We start from the raw sequence: 19,246 nt of genomic DNA on the forward strand, positions 1-19,246 counted from the left end.
ACCGTGTCGGGGCCAGAATCTGGCTTGTGGGACTTGGTACAGCAGTTCAAGCTGGGTAGTGGTGGCCTGTGGCCACGTGGATCCTGCCTCGTAGTGGGGAGGTGGTTGGCAGGCAGGTGCCTGGGCCCGCAGAGGATCGGGGGGTTGTGGGAGTTTCCCCTCTGACATCCGGGTCCGGCACAGGTGTATTCGATGGTGATTGCTGGATAGGCAGTGGGAGACAAGTCCGAGGCATCAGGGGATGGTGCCAAGAAATCAAACCCTGTGTGTGAAGTTTATGTTAGTTTAGAGGGCCCGCTAGGTGCTCACTTGAAGCCGGAAGTCCGGGAGAAGATTTGGAAAGGTGAGTATGTGATATTCACTCTCCTGCCCCTGGAGAAATTTAACTTGGACAGGTTGAAGCCGGAGGAAAGCAAGAAGGAGAATGAGGAGAAAAGATGGTACAGACTCATCCCACAAACCTTCTCTAACTGGTTGCAGGTGTTTGATTTTATGGCAAATGTCATTGGAGAGAAGAATCCAGAGCATTGCTTGGCACTCTTCTGTTACCTTGACGCTATTAGTGAGGCCCACGGGGTCTACATGAGCACTGCCTGGTTACGCTACAATGAACAGTTCCGGCAGCGGAGGGTATTCTGACCATTCTTGTGTTGGGACCACAAGGACATTAGCCTGTTGATGAGGCTTATGACTTTAGTGAGGGCTCCTAGTCCATTTTTTCAGGGAGGGGCAGGTGTTTCATCTACCCCAGGACAATTGACCATGAAAGAAAGGGGTTTCTGCTTGCAGTAAAACAAGGGATCCTGTAAGTTTGGGGTGCCCTGCTGATTTAAACATAAATGCTCCAGCTGCGGTGGATCCCATGCTTTGTCTTGACACTTCAAACAAGGTAAGGGCCGTGCCGGCGAACCTGGTGGTAAGAGGGAGGACAGAAGTGAAGGTGGAAAGGATGCGACCTTTCCTAAATAGATACCCTGATCAGGAGGCTACTCTTCTGTTGGAGGCCGGGTTTTCTGAAGGCTTTCGCATCCCTTGTACTATGGCTTCTGTTCCACTGATGGCGCAGAATTTACGTTCAGCCTTGCAGCATCCTGCAGTGGTTTCTGAGAAGTTGAGGAAAGAAGAAGAGGCTTTCGGTCACATGGGTGGCCCATTCGCATTTGCAGCTTAATGTCAGATTTGGTCATGTACTGTGTTATATACTGTACATCCTTTGATGCAGCGGTTTTTTGGGTATGTCACTATGGGCAGGGTGCTCTCATGGCCAAATCTGACATTAAATTGGCATCCTGACTGCTGCCAGTTCACCCGGACAGCTTTCACTTTCTGGGCTGTCATTGGCAAGGTGCGTATTACGTGGACCAGTGCTTTCCCATGGGCTGTTCCATTTCTGGTGAGTTGTTCGAAATGTTCAGCTCCTTTGTTGAATGGGTGGTGTGGATGTCTCTGGAGTGAATTCCATCATCCATTATTTGGATGATTACCTCTGCGTGGGGCCACCTGCCTTCAATGTATGTGCTAATCTACTTGCAACGTTATGCACATCACTGAGCGTTTAAGGATTCCATTGGTTCCGGAAAAGATGGAGGGCCCAGCCTCCATGATCAGTTTCCTGGGCATTGTGTTGGATTTGGGCGCCATGGAGTGTCGCTTGCCTGAGGACAAAGCTGTTGGCCTTCAAAGTCAAAATTCGGGGGGGGGGGGGGGGATTCCTGGGACAATGTAAGATTCAGCTTCACACCTTGTAGTCACTGTTCAGCAAGTTGAATTTTGCGTGTTGCATTATGCCCAAGGATAAGGTGTTTTGCAGATGGCTGTCGGCAGCCACATCGGCCTCTCATTTCATCCACTGGATTAAGGACCATGGGGCGGATTTGCGAGTCTGGCACAGTTTCTTGGAATCGTTTAATGGCCAGTCATTGTGGATGTTGGGCCCTGTTAGCAATTTTGATTTTGAGCTTTACACGGACGCGGGTGGTTCTAAGGGCTATGGGGCCTTTTTTTGGGGTCACTGGAGTGCGGCACCTTGGCCATGTACATGGCAGTTGGCTGGCTTTCTTTGAAATCTTGTTCTTTTGGAGTACTTTCCAGTTGTCCTGGCTGTGGAGATTTGGGGCGAGTCCTATCACAATATGAAGGTGCGCTTTAACTGTGATAATCTCATGGTGGTTCAGGTCATTAATGGCATCTCGGCCTCTTCAAAACCTGTAGTCCACCTCCTTTGCCACTTGGTGTTGCATTGCCTTCAGTTGAATGCTTTTATCTATTCTGTCCATATCCCTGGTATTGATAACGCCTTGACTAACACATTGTCTCACTTTCAGCGGGACAGGTTCCGACAGTTAGCACCGGCAGCGGAGCAACGCAGGGTTCTTTGTCCCGACTGGTTGTGGGAGATTGCCTTGGAGCCGTCGCAGGATGGATCCGGTGTTTGGTGAGTGACGCAACATGGTCCGCCTAATACAAAGTATGTTGTGATTGGCTGGAGCTGTTGTGACAAAGTGGAGTTTATCCACTGGGGCCAGACATACGGCTTGCTTTCTTGTATTTTGTTGCTAGGAACTTTGAGCTGGGTGTGTCTGCAGCTGCTATAGATCGCAGGTTGGCCGGCTTGGCACTTTTCTTTAAATTGCAGGGTTATTGAGACTTCACAAAGAATTTTTGGGTCCGACAGGCTCTCAGAGGATATCACAGGGCTCATAAGCCCAGGGATATGCGCCGTCCTGTGTCATTTGCTCTAATGCACACTCTGTTTATTCCTTTGGGTCACTGTGCTCTTCTGCTTATGAAATTAGTTTTTTTTACTCAAAGGCAGTGTATGCGATAGATTTTTGGGGGGGCCTTGTGAATTGGCGAACTTGTCAATCTTTCCAAAATGGTTCATGGTGGTTTGTTACTTCAGGAGGTCTACTGCGGGGAGGATTGGGTTGGGTTGAAGATCAGCAGGTCAAAAACGGACCAGTTGGGCATTGGCACAAAGGTCTTTGCTATTCCAGCCTTGGATGAGAAAGTGGTTGGATGAGGATGTGGTGAAGCAGATTGGTATGTGGGATTCTCATAGCTTTCACCTTTACATTTGTCCTCATTTGTTGACAGCTTAGGCTGTGCCTAGGTTCTGTGTTCGTATGTCTCTGCATTTTGTGCAATTTTTCTGGTTGTATTCCTGTTCTCCTATTTTTCAGATGGTGTGGTGTGCCTGGTCTGAATCCTTGGTCACTCGTATGTGTTTTGGGGGGCAAGGCATGCGGACATCAGGTAAATCGGTTTTTCTAGCCTGTGTCCACTGGATTGGGGTACCGGGCATGATGTGGAGCCGGGTCCTTCCGGAAGTGCATCGTTTTGTGCGCCTGGATAGACCACCTGATGTGCTGTTGCTCCACGTGGGCGGGAATGACTTAGGGGTTAGGTCTATGAGGGAGCCGATTCGGAACATCAAATATGACTTTCTTCAGTTGCTCATGGCCTTTCCGAACATGCTTATCTTGTGGTCCGACATTGTCGCCTGCACATCTTGGTGTATGGCTAGGTACTTTTAGCTGCTTAACAAGGCCCGAATTAAGGTCAACAAGCAGGTAGGTAGGTTTGTGATCCGTAACGTAGGGGCTGGCGTTTCGGCATTTATAATTGGAGGTCAACGCTTGGTGATACTTTCGTGGTGATGGTGTACACCTTAATGCATTGGAGAACGGCATGTGGTCCCTGGGTTTGCAGGCTGGGATCCAGTGAAGTTTGAGGGTGTGACGGGGCACACCTGAGCTTACCTTTGCATGCTGTATTGGTTGTTGGTCTTTGGAGGCGGCAAAATTTGAAGCTACAGAGAATGGCTGGGACCCATCGGTGGTATGGTGTCCTCGGGTGCATTTTTTTATTAACGAAGGTTTAACTGGAATGTGGAGTTAGTGCACTGCAGATTGTGCATTTCATCTCCGAGCCAGTGTGTTGTGGCTGGAGGCTTATTATGCTTAAGGTTCCACAGGGAATAACGGGATGTGTTTTGTGCATTCTAAGACCAACAGGCCTTCACTGTTATGTTTCTGTTTTAAGGAATGTTTGTGTTATTTGAAGTTGAATTGTTAATAAAAGGCTGCAATGGCCATTTTAGGATTTGGTCTCCTTTATTTGTAGAAGTAAGAGGTGGGGGAGCTGCTTTTGGAGTATGGCCTACTAGCCATTGGTTTTAGTTTGGGGGACATCTATTCTACACTAGTCAAGTTATTTGAAGGGTTTCTCCATGTTAAAAGAAATTGAGAGAGGCTGCTTTATTGTGACATTTGTAGCAGTTATGATGCCTATAAGGGTGTTCAATAAAGTGCAGTATATACAGTGCTACTGGCTGAGGTCTTGACCTTGTTTCTGTTGTGGAGCTGCAAGCGCAGAATTGTGGTCAGAGCACTCTACGTTTGGGGTGGAGCAGGGGTTCAGCAAGTTTTCAGTTTCTGTATTGCACCCATGCTTGCTATATGTTGTCAACAGCTGCTATTTTATTTAATTAAAGCAATCCATTAACTAATAAAGTAATTAACTAATTCAATCAATCATGCATACTGACAAGTTAGTTTACATTGTAGCATATATATTATTTTATGAAACACTGCTGACATGGTCTTAAAAGGGAAACAGCAGGTACTTTAGATTTACACATGAATATGACCAATAAAATGCAAATCATGAGTGCTTTTTACTATAATAAACATATATCCAGTTTGGCAGACCCTCAAATTAAATAGGTTTAGTTTTGTATATTTTGCTGATCTATCAGATTGGATCAATTGAATCTCTAAATAGTGTGTGGTAAGCTCATCTACGCATGTCCATAAGGCAAACCCATGACCTAGAGAAATCTGCAACTGCTATTTCTGACCTCTCTTGGCTTCAATACTTTGAGTCACTGACCATGAAAAAGAATGCAGATCAGGTGTTCTGGGGTCACTCTGACTTCAACTTGAGTAAGAAGCGAAAAGGCAGTAATTAGAGATGAGCGAATCGAACATGGCGAAGTAGAATTCGTTTCGAAGATTAGGAAATATTCGATTCGCGCCGAATCCGAAAATTAGCAAACTTCGGATGCACGAATCGAATTTTCCCAAAAATGGCGGCGACATGTGTGGCGACGGAGCGGGGATCTCTGGGAAGGCGCACAGACAAGGCGCGCTCACCCATAATGCATTCATTCATGACATGTGATCGCATTAGCCAATCAGCAGCCAGCCAGCCAGCACTGTGTAATGGTGGAGCTATAAATCACGGCCATCTTAGAATTCTCCATTAGCCTCCGGTCATTCAAGAGAGACAGACCTCTGTGTATTAGGGACAGAGTTAGGGCCACAGAGACTTTAGGGACACAGAATCGTTACTTAGGGACACAGAATCGTTACTCAAAGACACAGAATCGTTACTCAGGGACACAGAATCGTTACTCAGGGACACAGAATCATTACTCAGGGACAGACACAGAATTGTTACTCAGGGACACAGAATCGTTACTCAGGGACACAGAATCGTTACTCAGGGACACAGAATTGTTACTCAGGGACACAGAATTGTTACTCAGGGACACAGAATCGTTACTCAGGGACACAGAATCGTTACTCAGGGACACAGAATCGTTACTCAGGGACACAGAATCATTACTGAGGGACACAGAATCGTTACTCAGGGACACAGAATCGTTACTCAGGGACACAGAATCGTTACTCAGGGACACAGAATTGTTACTCAGGGACACAGAATCGTTACTCAGGGACACAGAATCCTTGAATTAAAGAGTATGTCAGACAACACGCAGAGGAGTGGCAGAGGAGGCAATGTTTCAGGAGCGAGCAGACGTGGCAGCAGAGGAAGGGGTCGAGGCAGCACTAGTCGCAGCCAGAGGCCAGTGCTCCCGGTGTCATCCAGCGGTCGTGTCTCCACCGACAACCCTTCCGTCATCGATTGGTTGGCTCGGTCGTCTTCCTCTTCCCAGGTCACCTCTGACACCTACAGCCAACGGTCAATGGGTACGTCAGACACAACCGTTAGTTGGCATGGCCCGGGAGCAAGCCCACTGAAATCACGTGTCCTCTACCTGCCCCTGTCCTTTGGTGTTCCCTCACCAAGCGAAGTATCGCATGCTGTGGGCTCAGCCCCACTGTACAGTGAGGAAGAGCTAACAGAGGGCGGTCAGGAACGGGGGGAGACATCCGCCTCTTCAGCAGCCAGGCGAAGAAGTACTGGCGAGGAGAGTGGCTCGGTAGCCGGTCTAGAGACAGGTCTGTCTCCTGACCCACACGCAGCCGAGGGGGCTAGTAGTGAGGCGGAGACCCTAATTGATGATGATGAGGCTGATCGCACTTGGCAGCCTCGTCGTCATCAGGCTATTGCTTCCGCATCATCAGGAGAAGAGGGTGCCAGCTTGGCAGCGAGCAAAACAGTCGGTGGGTTGCCCAGGAGGCAGCAGGGTCGCAGCAGTGTCAGTGGAGCCAAACGGCCACGGAGTAGAGCACCAGCTCCACTGCAGCCTACCACCACGGCCAGTAGTGGTGCCGGTGTGCACGGAGGAAGTAGCAATCAGCCAGTGAGGAGTAGCGGGGGCAAAGTTTCCTACTCGGCGGTGTGGCAATTTTTCGTCAAGCCGCCCGACGAAGTAAACGTAGCCGTATGTCGACTATGTGGCCAGAAAGTCAAGCGTGGCCAGGGGGCCCATGTTGGGACTACAGCGTTGCGTCAGCATATGCAGCGTCGCCATTCGGTGGCCTGGGAAAACCGTGATAAAGATACGGCGGTTCTGCCTGCCCCAGCCCCCGCTCCATCACCCGCTCCGTTACTTGCTCCGTCACCCGACATCAATCGCCCTCTATCAGCCAGTCAAGGCTCCAACACCTCTGCTGAGGGGAGTTGTCGCTCATTGGCATCTTCCGCTCGTTCAGATGTTCCTTCTCCTGATACTCCTCTTCACGGATTCCGTCAGCAGTCTTTCTTGGAATCCATTTCCAAGAGACAACAGTTTGCGAGCACGCACCCGACGGTGCAGAAGCTGAACGTCCTCTTGTCCAAGTTGCTGGTGCTGCAGTCCCTCCCTTTCCAAGTGGTGGACTCAGCACCTTTCCGAGAAATGATGGCTTGTGCCGAGCCGCGGTGGAGAGTGCCAAGCCGGCATTTCTTCGCCAAAAAGGCAGTGCCAGCCCTGCATTCACATGTAGAAGAGATGGTGGGCCAGTCTTTGAGCATGTCGGTCTCTGCCAAAGTGCACGGCAGTGCCGACGTGTGGAGCTGTAACTACGGTCAGGGACAGTACATGTCATTTACGGCCCACTGGGTGAACGTGGTGCCGGCACAGCCGCACCAGCAACTTGGACAGGTCACGCCGCTTTTGCCTCCACGTTTTCACGTCCTTGGTCCAGCAAAGATGTCCGCCTCTACCACCTCTTCTTCCGCCGTGTCCTCAGCCGCCACCCCCGTGCCAAGTCCCATTACCCGACCGGCATATCACATGTGCAGGGCGCAACGGTGTCACGCTGTGCTGCACCTGGTATGCCTTGGCGAACGTAGTCACACAGGGGAGGAACTTCTGAGTGTAATGAACAGAGAAATCGACAGATGGCTGTCTCCGCGCAAACTGAAAATCGGAACCATGTTGACCGACAACGGAAAGAACATGGTGTCTGCTCTGCGTCAAGGAAGGTTGTGCCATGCGCCATGCATGGCTCACGTGTTCAACCTGGTTGTCAAGCGGTTCCTAAAATCCACCATCCCACTGCAAGACATCCTTAAAATGTCACGTAAACTTTGCATGCATTTCAGCCATTCCTACACCGCAAAGCACACCCTCCTTGAGCTGCAGCGGCAGAACGGAATTCCACAGCATCGCCTGATCTGCGACGTTGCAACAAGGTGAAATTCAATCCTACATATGTTAGACCGCCTTTATGAACAGCGAAAGGCTATCACCGATTTCCTGATGTTACAAGCGGATAAAGGTACTCCCCTGTGTAACTTAGATGTCAGCCATTGGCAGCTCATGCGTGCCACCTGCCGCTTGCTCAGGCCCTTTGAGGAGGCCACGCTATTCGTGAGTCGGCAGGACTATGGGATGAACGACGTCATTCCTCTGTTGCACGTCCTGGAACAAATGCTGTTAACAATGGCTGGTCAGGGTGCGGTAGACGTGGCGCACAGATCTCAACGCCACATGACCCCTGTGGGGGCAGGACAGGAAGAAGAGGAGGAGGTAGAGGAGGACATTGGTGCTCAGGAATTATTGAGTGAAATGGGTGGTTTTTCCACTCAGCGGACAGGAGTGGAGGAGCAGGAGCATCTGGTAGAGGAGGAGGAGGAGACAGAGGACCCAGACCCACCGTGGCAGTATGCTGTGGAGATGGAGGCAGGGAGTCCCTCGCATTCCTTGGCACAAATGGCCCATAGCATGCTCGGTTGCTTGCGTAGCGACAGCCGAATAATAACCATCAGACAGAGGGATGACTTTTGGCTGTCCACCTTGTTGGACCCTCGCTACCGTTCAAAAATGGTGGCCTTTTTCACACCTGCTGAGAGGGAGGCCAAAATAAAGTACTATAAAAACCACCTATGTAGTCAGTTGGTCTCTGCCTTTCTGCGCCAACGTCCATCCTCAGACACTGTGGGCCCTGTGCGCTCGCGTTCTGCTGCCATGGCAGCAGGGGAGGGGTGGGGTGGTAGGAGCAGTGGCAGCTCCACCAGCAGCGGCTGCCTCAGTCTGCAGTCGATGATGAGTAGCTTTCTTCACCAGCGCAGTGAGGAAACTACTAACCAGCCGCAGCAGCAGCAGCATCAGGTGGACCTGGAGCAGGACCTCAAACAACAGGCTTGGGCCTACTTGGACAGCACCCTGCCAACCGAGGTAGACAATCCCCTTGACTACTGGGCAACGAAACTTGACCTTTGGCCCCAACTAGCTGAATTTGCCCTTGAAAGGCTGTCATGCCCGGCCAGTAGCGTGGCATCGGAGCGCGTGTTTAGTGCGGCAGGAGGTATTGTAACTCCGCGGAGGACACGACTGTCCACCCAAAGTGTGGAGAGACTCACGTTTGTGAAAATTAATCAGGCGTGGATTAGTCTGGATTTCAAACCACCAGTTCCTGACACAACTGACTAAATCCGCCATGAATCATGCCCCAAACATGTTGTTATTTTTAACATAGGCCTCTGTATGGCCTTCAATTTAAGCTGCTTACGCTTCGCCACTCTGCCATGGGCCCCTGTACCGCCTCCTCTTGCTGCTGCCAGGTCCAGAGTGTGTCATGGGTCCCTGTACGGCCTCCCATTGCTGCTGTCTCCATCGCCACACTCTGCCATGTGCCACTTTCAGGTCTCCTCACACTGCTGGTGGGGCTGCTGTCTCCATCGCCACACTCTGCCATGTGCCACTTTCAGGTCTCCTCACACTGCTGGTGGGTTCCATTTTGTCATAGGGTGCTGGCAGATTACGGGCCTCCCATTGCTGCTGCCAGGCCCGTAATCTGCCATGGGCCCCCGTACCGACTCCTCATGCTGCTGCCAGGCCCGTAATCTGTCATGGGCCCCTGTACCGCCTCCTCATGCTGCTGCCAGGTCCAGAGTGTGTCATGGGTCCCTGTACGGCCTCCCATTGCTGCTGCCAGGCCCGTAATCTGCCATGGGCCCCCGTACCGACTCCTCATGCTGCTGCCAGGCCCGTAATCTGTCATGGGCCCCTGTACCGCCTCCTCATGCTGCTGCCAGGTCCAGAGTGTGTCATGGGTCCCTGTACAGCCTCCCATTGCTGCTGTCTCCATCGCCACACTCTGCCATGTGCCACTTTCAGGTCTCCTCACACTGCTGGTGGGTTCCATTTTTTCATAGGGTGCTGTATGGCCTCCCATTGCTGCTGCCTCCACCGCCACACTGTGGCTCCACACTCTGGTTTTGGCCCCGTGACTGCCCAAATGAGTGAAGTGTGCTGTGATTCTAAGATCGACGGCACTCATCTGCATGTCATACTGACTGACAGTATTATTTCTCTTCCCCAGCAGACTCCAAGGGAGTTTAAATTAAAGTTACAGGGAGTGCGCATGCGCGGCCGCCGGGATCGGATGTCCCGGCATTAGCTCCGCACATCTCCGGCACTGACAGCAGCCCATAAAAGGGCATAGTGCCGCTTCACCCCCGGGGCCCCCCCCTGCCTATCTCCGGATCTCGGGCACCTGTCAATATGCCCGGCAAGTCGGCGATTAAGAGCCGTGGAGGCTCCCAGCTGCGGCTCCCTGCGGGGACTGGGAGGACCAAGATGGCGGCCGGATCGGCGCCCGCGGCTCATGGGGTCTCCTCTGCCTCTCCTACAGCAGCACCTCTCCCTCGGAGAGAGAAGATGGGCTCCTCGTCCCACGCTGGGCCAGGGAGGACTACAGCAGCATCGCTAGGTGGGGTGAGTGACTTCCTGCAGCCCCCCCAGTCATCCTCCAGCCCTGTGCCACTAGAGTCCCAGGCTTCGGCCTGTCCATTGAGCCGTGACTCCCCTGCATCCTCGCCCTTGAGCAGCGAAATAGCTGCCATTTTTTCAAGCCAGCATAGCGGTCCAGATCCCGCTGATGATAGCCCGGCTTCCTCGCCAACGATTCCTCCTGACCCGCCTCTATACTCTTGTGATGCGACTTTGATAGCTCGATTCGCAGATTTGCTGCAACGCGAATTAGACAGAGCTACCTCAAAATTGGCGGCGGATTTAAAGCAGGATTTTCAGGCCTTGGGCCACCGTTTAGACTGTATTGAGGCTAAAGTTGATGCGACAGTCCAAAGTATCTCCCAAAATTCTAACATGATCACCGACTTGCAAGATCGCCTGGAGGAGGCGTATTCTAAAATTGATGACCTGGAGAATCGGGCTAGGCGATACAATTTTCGCATTCGAGGTCTTCCTGAGTCGGTTAAGGAGCTTACTAGCTGCGCACATACCCTCATGCGGTCCGCTATGCCTGCAATTGATGATCTTCATCTTGAGATTGATCGCATTCACCGGGCATTGATCCCCCCCCGGCAAGGGGGGCCTCCTAGAGATATCATCGTCAAGCCTCATTTTTTTCAGGTTAAGGAAGCGGTTATGCGGTTTGGCAGGGAGAATCCGGATATAGAGCTTGCAGGGCACAGGGTACAAATCTTTGCTGATGTTTCGTCGGCCACTATCCAGAGGCGGCGCTCCCTCAAGCCACTTCTTTCTCACTTGGTTCAAAAGGGCATTAAATATCGTTGGGCCTACCCTTTTCGTCTGCAGTTCACTCTTAATGGAAAGTCCTATGGGTTTACTACATTCCAGGATGGCGAGGAGTTGCTGCTTCAGCTGGGTATTATATCTCGCAGTCCGACGTCCCATTCTCCCACGGGATCGGCTTCTCGACCTCCGCCGCTCCAGCCTTTGTGGACTACTCCATCGTCTAAGAAGAAGGGGTCCCGGAATCCGCCCGGGTGGACTTCTTGAACTTTTGTGTTCTTTTGGGGACTTTTCGCTGGAATATGTTCGTTGATGGCGGCCTTTCTGTGGCTCTTCGGAGCATTGGCCGCTGTTGTTATATTGGTTTGGGGGGATGGGCTGGGGGTGGGACTTAGGATGTTAATTACATTTGTTTGCTGAATATCATTTCAGTGGCTCTAATTGCTTTGTTTTTTTGTTTAATGCACTGTGCGTTTGATTTATTGTTATTGGGTTGTAACTGCTGTTAGTGCCGGAGAGTGTCTTTGCGCTCTCCCTGATTGGAAGACTCTTCCCCGGGAATGTTTCTCTGGGCAGACCTATTCCACCGCAGGGCTATTGCTCTGTATTTCCTGGTACATTGTTTCCTTCATTTTCTGATACTGTTTTGTGTACCGCGGTCACTTGGCATTTGGACTTTTGTGATCCGAATGTTCTCTTTTCTTTTTTCTGTTTTTTTCTGTCTTTTTTCTTTTTGTTGTTTTCTGATTTTTTGGGGGGTCAGCTGGCGACATTTAGGGACTTATAGGGATCTTCTTACTTTTAAGGAACGAGGGGTCTTTATTCTGCTTAGTTCCATAATTATTTGTCATGTCTTCCGTACGGTCCACTAGCGGAGAAATTCGCTTCCTTTCTCATAATGTTCAGGGGTTCAATTCCCCATCCAAACGTATACAGGCTTTCAGCTCATACTACTCCCTTGGGGCGGATATAGTTGCCTTACAGGAGACTCATTTTCCACCCTCCTTCTCTCCACGTTATATTCATAAAAATTACCCTCTCTGCTTTTTTGCTAATGCCACAGAGAAAAAGCGGGGGGTGGCCCTTTGCTTTTCTCGCCGAGTGTCCTTTGTTGACTCTAAAATTATCCGGGACAAGGAGGGGAGATATCTTTTGGTGAAAGGCCACTTGGGAGGCGACCTTATCACTTTTATAATTTATTATACCCCCAATACCAATCAGGTTGAATTTTTCCAATCTTTGCTAAGCACTCTGGTAGGAGAATTTGAGGGTGACGTTATTCTAGCTGGTGACTCTAATTTAGCATTGGATCAGACTCTGGATCGTTCCCAAACCGCCACGCTTCAACCTCCTTCTAGACGGAGCCGTAAATTGGCTCAACTTTTATATCGCTATGATCTTATTGATGCATGGAGGGAGGCTAATCCTACTTCCCGAGACTACTCCCACTACTCCAGGGCTCATGATAGTTATTCTCGCATTGACCATATTTTTCTTCATACATATTCACTCCCCAAACTTGTCACTGCTAAAATCTTTTCCACGCCCTGGTCTGACCACGACCCAGTTTCTATCACCTTTTCGTCCGAGACTCTTGGTAAGACGGCTTTTCATTGGCGTCTTAATGACTCTATTTTGGGTAATCCATCTCATTGTCGGGAAATTTCATCGCACCTACAAATGTTTTTTGATTTTAATAAAGCAGAGGACACGAACCCGGCGATTAATTGGGCAGCTCATAAGGCCTCAGTCAGGGGCTATATTATTCAACTCTCTTCTCGTTTAAAAAAAGCCCGAACTGACCTACTTGCTACTAAAACTCAGTTATATATTGACCTGGTTGCTCAACATAAACAACATCCCAGTTCTGATTTGTTACTTAAACTTGACCAGGCCCGACTGGAACTTAATTTATGTCTTACTACCACTGCGGATAAACAACTTCGTTGGTCTAATCATAAATTCTTTACGTGGAGGGACAGACCTGGCACCTTGTTGGCACGCAAGCTGACTCCTAGACACTCCCAGACGGCCCTCCCCAAGCTCAGACTGGACAATGGTTCGTTATCCCAGGACCCGGGTAAGATCCTCCACAAATTTCAGTCTTTTTACTCTCAGCTTTATAGTTCGCCCACGGGGGGCTGTTCTTCTTCCTCTCTGGAGGCTTTTTTGGAGTCTATCTCCTTTTCCCCCCTCCAGGAGGCACATAGGGAGCTAATGGAACAACCTATCTCCTGTGAAGAGGTTGGGAATGCGGTGAAATCCCTGGCCTCTCACAAGGCCCCGGGACCGGATGGTCTTCCTAATACTTACTATAAAGCTTTCCCGGACATTCTGATACCCCATATGGCCCTGTACTTTAATTATTTGCGGGAGGGGGGGGTGGTTCTCCCAGAGGAAAATAAGGCATTCATTAGTGTCATTCCCAAGCCTTTCAAGGATGCCGCTATGGTCTCCAATTACCGGCCTATTTCTTTAATTAATTGTGATTTAAAGATTCTTACTAAAATCCTGGCCTTACGGCTCCATAACTTCTTGGCCTTATACATTCATGATGACCAATCAGGATTCATAAGTGGTCGACAAACATCGGACCAAATTAGGCGGACTATAGCTTTGCTGTCAGCTGTGCAGTCCAATTGGGATGGATCGTCGCAAAGGGATATTTTTCTACTGTCACTGGATATTCAGAAGGCATTCGACAGTCTGTCCTGGGATTATTTGTTTAAAACGTTGGACAGGTTTGGGTTTGGCCCTTATTTTACGACGTTGTTGCGGGCCCTCTATTCTACCCCGTCAGCTCAGGTATCCATTCGTGGACATAAATCAGTTCCTTTTTCGATAGAGCGAGGAACTAGACAGGGATGTCCTCTTTCTCCGTTGCTCTTTGCATTGGCGATGGAACCTCTTGCGATTGCTATTCGCGCTGATTCCTCTATATCGGGTGTTATCTGTGGTCAAAGGGTTCATAAATGTGCCCTATTTGCCGATGATGTTCTTATGTATATATCTGATCCTCGAACGTCTCTACCTGGTTTCTTCCATCTGTTTCATCGTTTTTCTGAGGTCTCCGGTCTTACGCTCAACTCCTCTAAAACTGTTGCTTTGAATATCTCTTTACCCGATTCAGAGGTTCGCTACTGCCGGGAAAACTTTGCTTTTCAGTGGGCTCCTGGTTCTCTCCCCTATCTGGGGATTCTTCTTACGAAATCTGTATCGACGCTATACCAGGCCAACTATATCCCGCTTTTCAAGCGACTTAAGAATGACTTATTAGCCTGGCAGGATCTTTCTCTTTCCTGGTTCGGTAGAATTAATTCTATTAAAATGACCTTCCTACCTAGATTATTATACTATTTTAGGACGTTACCAATTCTGATTCCCAAACGAGAACTAGTCTTCCTGCAGGCTGCAGTCTCCAGATTTGTTTGGAGGGGAAAGCGCCCTAGGCTGAACAAATCTACCTTGTTTTCTTTGAAGAGGCATGGTGGTTTGGGACTCCCTAATCTTTTCGCATATTTTCAGGCGGCCCAAATAGCACAACTATCTTGTACTACGGCCAGGGGATATGTCCCCCAATGGGTTGGGATTGAGGCTCTTTCGTGCCGTCCATATGCTATTGGTACTCTCATGTGGCTTCCCAATAGATTGCGCCCTCCTATTTTGTGTCCTACTCTATCTTATTCATTGTCAGTGTGGGATAGATGGCGAGCTCGTAAACCTTTTTTCTCTCCGCATACTCCGTTGGCTCCGGTGTTTGGTAATCCTGAGTTTGTTCCGGGTTTGTCTTTCGCGGGGTTCCAATGGTGGATTAATAAGGGTTTGCTACGTATTGGTGATTATTTAGATGGGGTTCGCCCTCGGTCTCGTCAGTATTTTGTGAATTTTTGTGGGATGCCTCGTGGAGAGATATTTCGTTACCATCAACTTCGCTCTTTTATTGATAGCAAACTTAGACTACTCACAGAACCTTGTGCGCTTACTTCCCTCGAGGTCTCCTGTGGGGCGAGTGGGGTAATGCGGGGTCGCTTGTCCATTGTTTATGCTTTGTTGGTTGATCCTCTAACAAAATTGTCTTACATGACTTTATGGGAACGGGATTTAAATAGTTCATTAGATTTGGATACCTGGAGGACGGCGGCCCATGCCTTATCGAAGATTTCGATTAACACTGATCTTGTTGAATCTAATTACAAGACGCTACTTCGGTGGTATTTGGTCCCTGCTCGCCTAGCCATTATGTATCCTTCCGTTTCTTCTGCCTGTTTCCGACGCTGTGGTCAAGAGGGTACTATGTTCCATGTCTGGTGGAAATGCCCAGTCGTGAGTAGGTTCTGGATCCGCATATTTAATTTTCTTTACTCAGTGACAGGAATTAATATCCGTAGATCGCCGGAAGTAGCCTTGTTTAATATACTACCCTCTGATGTTCCCAAAAGATCGATTAAAATAATTGTATATATCTTATTGGCGGCTCGCATTACTATAGCTAGGAGTTGGAAGCAATCTTTGATCCCGCTGGATAGGGTGAAACAAAAACTGAACTGGATAATGGTTAATGATAAACTGACGAGTATCGTCTCTGATGATGTGTCCAGATTTGAGAGGACTTGGGATCCTTGGATTGCTTATATTACTGTATCGTGAGTGTCTGGCAGCTGACCCCCCCCCCCCCCCTTCTTTCTCTATTTTTCCTCTTTTTTTCTCTTTTCCTACTATTTGTTAAACATTTTTATTTTTCATTGTTATTTTTGGTCTATTTTGCTATAATTGTTGTTTATTGATCTTTGAAACTTGTATATTTTGATGGCTTTGACTTTTTTCATGTGCATTGTAATGCTATTATCTGCTAAATTTCTTTTTTTTTTTTTTTTTTTTTTTTTTTTTTACCTACCAGTATTATGTTTATGATTCTGAATCTGGTTCCATTTTGTTGGTGGGCCCTTTCTTTTTTTTTTCTTTTATTGTTAGCCATCTTGTTTTAATATGTTTATTTCTCAATAAAAATATTGAAATATAAATTAAAGTTACAGTGTTCTGCACTAATATAAAGGCTCTCTGAAGCCTAGAAACACCCTTTTTATAAGTTAAATTCGCAGCGAATATATTCGACTCGAATCGAATTTATTCCGCGAATTCGCCGAATCAGCCGAATCAAATTTTTGAATAATTCGCTCATCTCTAGCAGTAATCATCCAACAAGAAATACTAACAGAACTGCTGATTAAACACAAAATCTGAAGAATAAGAGCTCATGCACACTGGATGTTAACATTGCTGTAGGGGGCATCTGGTTTTCTTTTTTCTGCCCCCGCATGTTAGCCTATATGTCCATGCACATGTAGGTGTTTAGAGGGAGGAAAAAAACCCCAAAAAACTGCCAGCACGTCCAGGAGCAGCAGGGTTTTCCCAGAAAAAAAAGCTTGATGCAACTGAATGTGTGTGTGTAAACCTGTCTAAACGTGCGTTAACACTAGGCATGTTTAGCACCTAGTATAAATTATTATTACTGTCAATGAAATGAATGCCCAAGCGTTTGACGCATTTTGCAAGTTAGGATTTTGTAACCAGCGATTCCATTGGAGTTTGAATTTGTGTCGGGTAGAGTTTTTAAAGGCAGATCTTTTTTCCATTTTCCTTTGGAAATTAATTTCTGTGATTGGTGACTTGAGAGAGGGAGCATTGGTAGTGTTCCATATTCTAGTTATATTAATTTTGGCTGCGAAGAGTGTGTGGACAGTGATAGTACGGGAATTGTATGGGGAGTTTTTCAATCCCAATGTGTAGAAGTACAAGTGAGGGGTTTGGGGTTATCGGTGTTTTGGATATTTCAGAGATTAACTGGAAGACAGTGTTCCAAAAGGATCGGATTGATTTGCAGGACCATAGTATATGTAATATTGATCCTATATCTCCGCATTGTTGCCAACCAGAGGAGTGTTTTGGATAGTAAATGGCTAGATTGACAGGGGTTAGGTACCATTGGTGTAGAATTTTTAGGTATGATTCCCAGTGCAAACTACATCGGGAGGAAATGGTGTTAAATGTTTTTTCCCATGCTTGTGTCGTAATTGGTTCTGAAAGGGCTTTTTCCCAATTGGTTAGGGATGTAGATTTTAGAGTGAATTGTAGGTTTGTCACATACATGTAGAAAGTGGAAATGCCTTTACCTGAATATTGTGGTTTGGTAAAGAAGTGATATGCGGTGTACGGAATTTTTGTGGTGTGAGGTATATTTTTTGTTTGTATACAGTGAGTGTTTCTTTTTTTTTTTTTTTTTTATAAATGTTTATTCATTTTTCAACCAAATAAATACAAATCACATTCACCTTTTTCAGTTAATAAAAAAAAAAGAAAAGACAACCAAAGGATATCTTCTTATTAACATAATTTATCTAGATCCCACTCCCCGTCCCTCCCTCTTCCCCCTCCCATTCCCACCCCTCATCTCCCCCCCACTCTGCGTTTTCCCTCTTCTCCACTACACAAAACATTTCTTTTATTTCCAAAATCCATTTCTAAGGGTGTTACGTCCTCATGTATTTCACTTTTTCTCTATACTCTTCCCATTTTTTCCACTTTATATAATATATCTCCATCTTATCTATATGCATATAATACAGTTTTTCCATCCCACAGATCTGATTCACTCTATTCATCCAATCCTCCTCTGTTGCCACCTCCTTTTTTTTCCAAAACCTAGGTATCAAGCTCCTCGCTGCAGTCAAAAAGTGCCAGATCCCCAGATCCTTATATAATCTCACTGGAAACTGTGATATGGAAAAGACATAGTTCAGGGTCTATTCTAATATTATTTTCGGTAATTTTCCCTACTAAATGGACTATTTTTTGCCAAAACTCTTGTATTCTTGGACACTCCCACCATATATGATACAGCGTGCCTACCTCTCCACACCCTCTCCAACACAGTGGTGAAATCTCCCCATTCAGTTTGTGCTCTACCTTTGGTGTAATGTGCCATCTTACCAAACATTTATAATTTACTTCTACTTCCCACATACTAATATTTTCGTGAATTAGTCTAAACATTTTCGTCTGCTCCTCATCTATTTCCCTTCCCATATCCCTTTCCCATTTCTCTATATATACCAATTTTGTGCCAGTGTCTAACTCAGTAAATATCATATATTTTTGCAATTTCGTGTTTCCCATCCCTCCGTGCTTCTAATAATCTTTCCATTGGGTTCCACTCTTTTCTGCTTCTCATCGGTTTTGGGAGGCTCCCAAAGAAATGTTTCAATTGGTGATATCGTAGCCCATCCATTCTGTTAAAGACTTCTCCCTTTTTCTTCTCCAGCTCTCTAAATGATCCCAATTCCCGACCCACCATTATGTCTCTCAATTGCGCATCCTGTTTTATAATCCATTTCCCTGTGATATTTTCCTTCCCAGGGGCAAAATATTCTGTGTTCCTTAGTGGCATTAACTGTGAATTAAAAGCCCATCCCTTTTGTCTGTGTAATATTTCCCAAATTCTTAAAACGTTAAAAGTGTACGAACTTGTGCAGGCACCCATATAATTCTACTTAAATTTGTTCCACTTAGTGTATTTTCAATTTTAACCCATCTTTTCCCTGGGTTATGGGTCCAATCAAAAATTCTCGCAACTATCACCGCTTTGTAATATCTCTTAAAATCTGGTACACCCAAACCACCTCTCTCCTTAGTTCTGGTCAACATTTCATAACATATTCTAGGTTTTTTGTTCCTCCATATATATCTCATTATCATTTTTTTAAGTTCTTTAAAATATGCATCTGGGAGTTTAATTGGAATCATTTAAAATTTTTATAAAACTTTGGGCACAATTATCATTTTTATCAAGTTTATGCGACCTATCCAGGACGGGTTTCCACTCCCCATTCTTTTCAACTCCTCCTTAAACTTTTTTTATAGTGATATACAATTATCTTTATACAGATTTTTAATTGAGGTTGACAGTTTTATCCCTAGGTACTTTAATTCTTTTTCTCTCCAAACGAAGGGGAATTCTTCTTGTATTTTTTCTTTTTCACTATTTTTAATATTTATATTTAAGATTTCAGTTTT

Source organism: Staurois parvus, unplaced genomic scaffold, assembly GCF_062004578.1.
Source record: "Staurois parvus isolate SC_StPar_1 unplaced genomic scaffold, SC_StPar_1.0 ptg000194l, whole genome shotgun sequence".
In the NCBI taxonomy this organism is placed as follows: domain Eukaryota; kingdom Metazoa; phylum Chordata; class Amphibia; order Anura; family Ranidae; genus Staurois; species Staurois parvus.